The sequence below is a fragment of the Silene latifolia genome, chromosome 1 (genome assembly GCF_048544455.1).
Source record: "Silene latifolia isolate original U9 population chromosome 1, ASM4854445v1, whole genome shotgun sequence".
Classification (NCBI taxonomy): Eukaryota; Viridiplantae; Streptophyta; class Magnoliopsida; order Caryophyllales; family Caryophyllaceae; genus Silene; species Silene latifolia.
Window position 1 is genome coordinate 123397295 of NC_133526.1, and position 9057 is coordinate 123406351.

General features: G+C 45.3%; 1 non-coding gene across 1 annotated transcript; it reads right to left on the reverse strand.

Moving 5' to 3' along the window:
- Positions 1-446: 446 nt before the first annotated feature.
- On the reverse strand, positions 447-552 carry LOC141620216 (small nucleolar RNA R71). The gene has a single exon (XR_012531912.1). It is a non-coding gene; the product is annotated as a small nucleolar RNA R71 (small nucleolar RNA).
- Positions 553-9057: the final 8505 nt, after the last annotated feature.

Consider the following 9057-nt stretch of genomic DNA (forward strand, 5'->3'; position numbering starts at 1 on the left):
ACACTTTTTATTTGAAGAAGACCAGTCTTTTGAAGAAGACAATCTAGTTTCTGTCAACAAGCCAGTAAAGATGCCTAACATTGCAAGTCACTCGGAGCCCAAAGCATCCTCGATTCCTAAAGGTTTTAACCTCCAAAATGAGGACGGTAACACCTTCGATATCCGTCCGTCTTACATAAATCTGGTGGAGAGAAATATATACCGAGGAGTGGCGGGTGAGGATCCGCGAAAGCATATGGAAGTCTTTGCCGACTATTGCTCTACTATTCCCGCTACAAAGGGAGTAACTCAAGACAAGATAAAGGAAGTGCTCTTTCCTTTTTCTCTGACTGACTCAGCCCGTGAGTGGCTGACTGATCTTGACCGGACAGCTGCTGGTATCACCAACTGGGAGACTCTCGCACTTGCCTTCTACAAAAGATATTTCCCTCCACAACGCACTAATCAGCTGAGGGGTAAGATTACTAGTTTCAAGCAGGCACCTGATGAGACTTTCTATGAAGCTTGGTGTCGGTTCAAGAAGTTGGCGAGGTCTCTTCCTCACCATGGTTTTGATCAATGGTTTTTGTGCAATCAGTTCTACAATGGGTTGTACGATGACCACAGAGCTATACTTGACGCCTCATCTAATGGGAGATTTCAAAAGAACATTGATGATGATAAGGGATGGGGCATTATTGAGGAGATGGCGACCCATTGTGCTGAATATTGGAACCCACGGGACGGTATTCGAACGGTCCATTCGGTTGATAAGGCAGTCGTGGCTCAGCTGGAAGCTATGAATGCTCGATTTGATAGATTGGAGCTGCAATCTGCTGGAGATCAACAGACGGTTCATTTGTTGACTAGACAGGAAACTGTCATTTGTGAGAGGTGTGGAAGCGATGACGGTCATACTGCTATTGACTGTCTTACGGAGAAAGAACAAGTCCTTGCTTTTCAGCAATATAGGCAAGGAGGAGGTTCTTATTACAACAATCAAGGGGCAGTCCATCCCAATTTGAGGTGGACAAGTCAAAATGTTCTGAATCCCACTCCTCCAGCGCAGTAGCAGCAACCATATGTCCCTCCTCATAAAGCTCAACAAGGCTTCCAAAAGCCTCCTTCTTTTCCTCCACCGAATTAAGGAGCATAATCTTCAAGTGGGGTAAGCGAGCTAGCTGAGTTAAAGACAATGCTTCAGTCGTTGACAAAGCAATGGCAACTAAGTGACCAACAGAAAGAAGCATCCATCAAGTCACTTGAAACTCAAGTTGCTCAACTCGCCGCCAATCAGTCCACGAGGAAACCGGTTCATTTTCGTCCCAATCTGAGAAGAATCCACACGAGACGGTAAACTTGATTAATTTGAGAAGTGGTCGTTCATATGAAGGACCAAAATTATCAACTTTAGATGACATATCAGACCCGAGGAAGGCCATAAATGCTGATGAACAGTCAATTGTCGCTGAAGATAAGCTCACCACGAAGAAGATACTCGATCGACTAATTTCTGGGGGTCGATCGAGTAGAATTGATGCTGAAAACACTTGATCGAAAGAAAATTCTACTCGATCGAGTGAACTGGATAATCAAGGCATCGATCGAGAGGTTCAAACCACTCGATCGAGTGAAAATATTAAAGAATATGTTCGATCGAGTGAAAATATACCTCGATCGAACACTGTGCTTATTGAGGAACTCGATGGAGAGGCTACTATTGCTCGATCGAGTGAAATTTCACCTGGAAAGACTCGATCGAGAGGTAAAAAGTCTCGATCGACTGACAGAGAGCTTGAACCAGTTGAGACGTTATAAGAGAGAAACAAAGGGCTCAAGATTCCTATTACGGTGCCCTTCCCGAGGCGATTACAAAGCACTAAAGCTAATCAACAGTTCGGTAAATTTGCCGAGCTCCTGAAAAGCTTACAGGTCACTGTTCCATTCGCCGAGTTGCTGACACAGGTACCCTCTTATTTAAAGTTTATGAAAGAAATTTTGTCACGTAAGAGGCATATCAACGATCATGAGACGGTAGCTTTAACTGAGGTAGGGACTGCCCTAGTTCAAAATAAGTTACCACCTAAACAGTCAGACCCGGGTAGTTTCTCAATTCCATGTCACATAGGCACCCATTTGATTGATAACACGCTATGCGATCTTGGTGCTAGCGTGAGCGTCTTACCTCTGTCTCTCGCAAAGAGACTTGGTTTGACCAAATTTAATTGCACAAACATGACTGTACAGATGGCCGATCGTAGTATATCACGGCCGTTAGGAGTAACAGAGGACATACCTATCAAAATCGGGAGATTCTTTATTCCCGTTGACTTCGTAGTTCTTGATATTCCCGAGGACACTCACACCCCTATTATTTTAGGGAGACCATTTTTATTCACTGCTCGCGCAGTGATCGATGTCGGGGGTAAAACACTAAGGTTTCAGGTAGGAGATGAAGAATTGATTTTTCATCAATCTAAGTCTCGTAGGGTGTAACACCCCCATTTATGTAAGGACCTGAACTAGGACTCCTCAGATAAAGAAGGGCGTTACCATCTCGGAAATCCGAGGCAGTAGATAGCAAAGAGAAAGATAACAGTACTTTAATTTAAAAGTTTATAATGTTTACAACGGAAATAACTCATGTCTTAAAATTGATAATAAAGTCTGACAACTAAACAAAAATAAAGGTGAGCTAGCTCTAAGTCAGGTGATCCATGCTCTCTCCCTGCCAGCTCCCAATGTCTCAACAACCTGTCAATCTGCTCCCCATTAAAAGGATCATCACAGGCATACATGAATACACAGGGTCAACCGCGAGGTTGAGTAGGTAATACGATATAATAAAGAATGCAATGCTATGCTCCTCCAATCAACTCCATCACACACATCCCCGCACGCCCACCATACCGATCCCCGGACTATATATATCGACCGTAGTCGATCCGCCCGCTCGCTCGCAGGAGGACACCAGGGCAAGTCCTGCAGAACCCGCCTGGGCCTTAATCACAATAATCTCATCTCCTCCAACTCCAACTCCAATGCAATGCAATGTATGAAATGTATGCAACAAAATGCTCAACAGGATAAATGAGATAGTCAGGTATGTCATGTAATTCCAAACATGTCAACTCTTTATAATCACAAAATTCAATCAATGTATTCCCTACCTCAAATAGCGGTGATAAGCTAATCTGCAGATCGAAGTATTCCACCCGAAACTCGCCACCTAAACATATATATATAACATAATTAATTCTCGTACTAATCCCGTTCCCATACTCAAAAGTTACTATAAGTAAAAACTTTCCCAATTTAGAAATTGCTAAAAAATATAAGTTACCCAAAATAGAAAATTTCCTAAAATGGGAAGTTTCCCAAAATAGCAATTACCAAAAGAATAGCAAGTTACTAAAATAGTAATTTTCCCGAAATAGAATCCCGACTCAAAAGCTTAAATATATTATTCCGTCACCGCTACTTAAAATTAACTTAATAATCAAACTAACAATGTAAATATTAGAAGTATACACATTCCCGACTCATTAAAATAAAACCCGTAACAAAACAATTTCAAAAACAACACACGACACAACACACGCACACTCCCTTTACAACCCGTCACAACCGCCCCTCAACCACCAATCCTCACCGCCGACCACCAGGCCTGACACCAGGTCTGGCCTGGTCACCTCCCACCACCACCAACGTGGTCGACCCACGCCGGCGGTCCTAGCCACCACCACAAAAACCCCCTGCCTGCGTTCCTGCCGCCACAAAACACCATGAACAGCCCCCCTTTTTAACCCGACAGCCACCACGACACTCCCCTGCCACCCTACCGACCACCACCATTGCCACCACCGTCGCACGGCGACTCTGACACACGTGGCACCACCGATTCGACCTCCCCCGAGTCCACTTAATTATAAACCCGACTCGTCTTACGCTATGATACGATATGATTTAATCACTTACTTTTACGCTACTATTAAAATAATAAAACTCGCCCAAACGATAATAAAATACGGAGTATTACAGTCTTCCCCCCTTAAAAAGAACTTCGTCCCGAAGTTCGCCCCCATACCAAACATGTCATACGAAAATATAAAAGACATCTCGTATAACTAACACGGTCAAACACACTACTAGACTACATAAACACGAAATGTTACATTCTACCCTCCTAAAAAGAAAGTTACGTCCCGTAACTTACCTCAAGTGAACAGATGTGGGTAACTCTCTCTCATCGCGGCCTCGGTTTCCCAGGTAGCCTCCTCTGCTTTATGGTTAGACCACAATACTTTCACTAAAGCAGTCTCTCCGTGCCTGGCCTTCCTAACCTTCCTGTCCAAGATCTCCTTAGGCGTCTCGATGTAAGTCAACTGCTCGTCCACCTCGACCACATCATGGCTCAAAATGTGCGAAGGATCACTCATATATCTCCGCAACTGGGAAACATGGAAGACATTATGTACCCTGGCTAAAGCTGGTGGTAAAGCTAGCCGATATGCCACTTCCCCAATTCTATCCAGGATCTCGTATGGCCCAATAAACTTCTGACTTAACTTTCCCCGCTTCCCGAACCTCATCACTCCCTTCATCGGAGATACTCTAAGAAGTACTTTCTCCCCCACGGAAAGAAATGTCGCTTCTCCTAGCATCGATAGCTCTTCTGCCGGTCCTGGGCAGCCCTCATCTTCTCGTCGAATGATCTCGCACTGTTCAACCATCTCCCGAATCATCTCTGGTCCCAAAACTACCGCATCAGCTCGATCATCCCAACACACAGTACTCCTACACTTCCTGCCATACAAAGCCTCAAATGGAGCCATCCCAATACTAGCGTGGTAACTGTTGTTGTATGAAAACTCAATCAACCCCAGTCTATCCTCCCAAGACCCGCCAAACTCCAAAACACAAGCCTTCAACATGTCCTCGAGTGTCTGAATAGTCCTCTCTGTCTGACCATCTGTAGCTGGATGAAAAGCGGTGCTCATCTTTAATCGAGTACCCATTAGTGATCAGAACTCCTGCCGAACTTAGATAGAAACCTGGAGTCTCTATCGGAAATGATGTCCTTGGGCACACCATGCAGCTTCACCACATATTGAACATAAGCCTTGGCCAACTCAGCTTTACTCCAAGTATCCTTCATGGGGATAAAGTGAGCCGACTTGGTTAGCCTATCCACGATCACCCAAATCATATTGTTACCTTTCTGAGTTCGAGGCAATCCAACAATGAAATCCATAGAAATGCTTTCCCACTTCCACTCTGGCACATCTAGTGGTTGAACCTTCCCTTGCGGTCTCTTATGTTCGCCCTTCACTCTCTGGCATGTCAAGCATCGAGATACAAACTCAGCAACTTCCCTCTTCATATTTGGCCACCAAAAGGTCTTCTTGAGGTCCTTGTATAACTTATCTCCCCCAGGATGAACCGAGTATGGCGTGGCATGTGCCTCAGTAAGAATCTTCCTTTTCAGCTCATCATTATCCGGAACACACCACCGTCCTCCAAACCTCGGACTACCATCGGCGTGGATAACAAACCCGGAATCATCCCCCGGATTACTGTTCCACCGTGCTGCGCCACTTCGAATTCTAGCATCGGCTTCCCGTAGCTCTCTCGATCTCTCCTCATATAACTCCGGCTCAACGGTCAAGTCCCCAAGAATCTCTCCTCTCCGGATCATGTGGATTCCCATCTCCCGCAGCTCATTATGCAACCTCACCCTAGATCTGGCACTGCTCAAAGCATGGATGGATTTCCTGCTTAACGCGTCTGCTATGACATTCGCTTTCCCCTCATGATAAAGTATCTCCATGTCATAGTCGCCGATCAATTCGATCCATCTCCTCTGTCTCATGTTCAACTCCTTTTGTGTGTAAATGTACTTTAAGCTCTTGTGGTCGGAAAACACTTTGAAGGTAGCCCCATAAAGATAATGTCGCCATAGTTTGAGCGCAAACACCACTGCCCCCAACTCCAGATCATGAGTAGGGTAATTCTCCTCATAAGTCTTCAATTGTCGAGAAGCGTAAGCGATTACCTTCCCGTTTTGCATCAATACGCACCCCAGACCCTTCTTGGAAGCATCAGTATACACCTCGAAATTATCATTCCCATCTGGTAGAGCAAGTATAGGAGCTGTAGTGAGACGTTCCTTGAGGGTTAAAAACGCCTCCTCACAACTCTCATCCCAAACAAACCTGTTCTCCTTCCGCATTAATGACGTCAACGGCTTTGCGATCTTTGAGAAGTCCTTGACAAATCTGCGATAATAACCTCGCTAGCCCCAAGAAGCTTCGGATCTCACCCACATTCTTAGGACTCGCCATCTCGTCACACGCCTCAATCTTACTAGGATCAATCAAACCCCTTCCTTGGAAATCACATGGCCCGAAAAAAGCAACTTTCTTCAACCGAACTCGCACTTGCTCGGCTTGGCATACAACGGTTCTCCTCCAAGGTTTTCAAGACTAACCTCAAATGTTCCACATGTTCCTCCTCATTCTTGGAGTATACCAGGATGTCATCGATGAATACAACCACGAACTTGTCCAGGTAAGGACCGAACACTCGATTCATCAGTCCATAAACATCGGCCGGCGCATTAGTCAACCCAAATGGCATGACCACGAACTCATAGTGCCCATATCTTGTTCTGAAAGCGGTCTTAGGTATATCCTCGTTCTTAATTCTCAACTGGTGATAACCTGACCTCAAATCGATCTTAGAGAAAACTCCGGCTCCACTCAACTGATCGAACAAATCATCGATCCTTGGCAAAGGATAACGGTTCTTGATGGTCACATTGTTCAACTCACGGTAATCCACGCAAAGTCTCAAGCTTCCATCTTTCTTCTTGACAAACAAAGACTGGTGCTCCCAAGGTGAAACACTAGGTCGTATGTAACCTTTCTCACTAGCTCATCCAATCGCTTCTTCAATTCCTCCATCTCTTTCGCCCCATACGGTAAGGTGGTTTAGAAATCGGCCCTGCTTCCGGCTTCGGATCAATGGAAAAGTCCACTTCTCTTTTCGGTGGTAACCCTGGAATGTCCTCCGGAAATACATTATCGAACTCCCTCACCACTGGAATCTCGGACACCTTAGGGGTCTCCGACTCACTATCCCACATCCGGCACAAGATTAACTCGATCCCCTTTCCTCGGACTCGACTTCGTGGTGTTAACAGATATGAATTTGACTCTTGGCTTGACCACATACCCCTTATAAGACACCCTAGCTCCCTTAGGTCCCCTCAAAGAGATTTTCTTCGATAGCAATCGATAAAAGCCTTGTACTTCCCTAACCACCCATCCCCAAAATCACCTCAAAACCCCCCAAGGGAAACTCTATAAGGTCACCGTGAAACACCACCTCACCGATCTGGATTGGTACCCCAGTGTAGACTCTATCACAAGACACCGACTTCCCCGAAGGTACCACTACCGAATCAACAATTCTATCATATGACTTAAGATTTAAGACTCGGCATGTTCCGAGATATAAAAGAATGTGTAGCTCCTAATCAAACAACACAAAGGTGGGTTTAGAGTTAACAGAAAAGTACCGACCACAACATGTGCATCCTCCTTTGTCGCTTCTTTCCCCATGGCAAAGAGCTTGCCACTGGACTTAGCTCCAGATCGACTCGATGAAGCGGTATTGGGTTGCTTGTTCCCCTCGTTCGCTCCTCGAAATTACCACCCCATTGGACTGGTTTTGCTGAATACGGTTCTGATAATTGTTGTAGCTTCCTTGATAATCATTACTTGCCCCAGATCGGGCACCTCCCCCATAGCTTTGTGTTAGAGTACGGTAGTCGCTGAATCCCGATCCCACCGACCGAGACCCACCGAACCCGGATGTAGGTGTCCTAAGAAGCCCCCATTGGTTCCCTCCAGAACTTCGGCACTCAAACTTCCTGTGTCCCAGTTTCCCACACCCAAAACAAGTGATCCTGGACGCATTACCTCCAAGACTAGCACCTCTGAAACTGCCTCCGCTTTGGTTCCTCATTCCCCCAGGGGCACTATTGGTGGAGTATCCACTGAACTTGCCTGAATTTGGCTTCTTGGCCCCTGTATTATCACTGACAGTTTCTGACTTCCTCTTCTCAGCTTTTCCTTTCTTATCCTCTTTGATCTGCTCGGAGAGTCTTTCAGCAGCACCAGCTCTCAGGTAGATGTCCTGAACGGTGGTAGGTGGAGCTGCCGTGAGTCTCTTTTTGATATCCACCGTCAAACCCCTCTCAAACCTCATAGCCAGCATGGTCTCGTTCTTTGCAAATTCATCGATGTATGATGCCAACAGTCGGAACTTCCTATGGTATGTTTCCACTGTCATGTCCTCTGTCATCTTAAATGTATCAAACTCCTCTCTCAGCTTAGCTTTCCTGAACTCTGGCATGAACTGATCCGTTAATATCACTTGAAATTCTAACCAAGACACGTATCCTTCCTCAATATCCCTAGCAACATGTCGAATCTCTGCCTTGTTCCTATTCCACCACTCCCCAGCTGTAGCCCTGAGGTAGTGTGCAGCTTGGTCTACTTGCAGCTCTTCAGGACAAGCTATCAGCTCGAATAGGTTGGTGAACTCCCGACACCAATCTCCCAGCAAGTGAGGTTCCCCCTCTCCGGTGAAGATGGTAGGGTTATGCCTCGCCACTATTGTACTCATCTTAGCAGGGTCCATTCTTTTGGCCTTTAGGGCCTCATTCTCACCAAAGAGTTGATCTAACTCTTCCCGGGGTGATGTTTACAGCCGTGTTCCTTCTTGGAGGCATGACTACAAGAGAATTTTAGGAATTAGCTGCAACACAAAACACTTTGGTAATTCTAGCCAATTCTTTTACTCTTATCTTACTTGTCTATCTAGCATGGCTTAGGGATCACATAACCGCATATCACTAGACATAGCCTTCTGACACAACTTAATAGATGTATAAGTATAAATCAACCTTAAAACATGCAAAGTATTATGCCACAACCTCCTATAAACTTTCATGCAACAATTATCATATCAATCAGTTAATACTTAGGCAATAATATATGGAGTTATGCT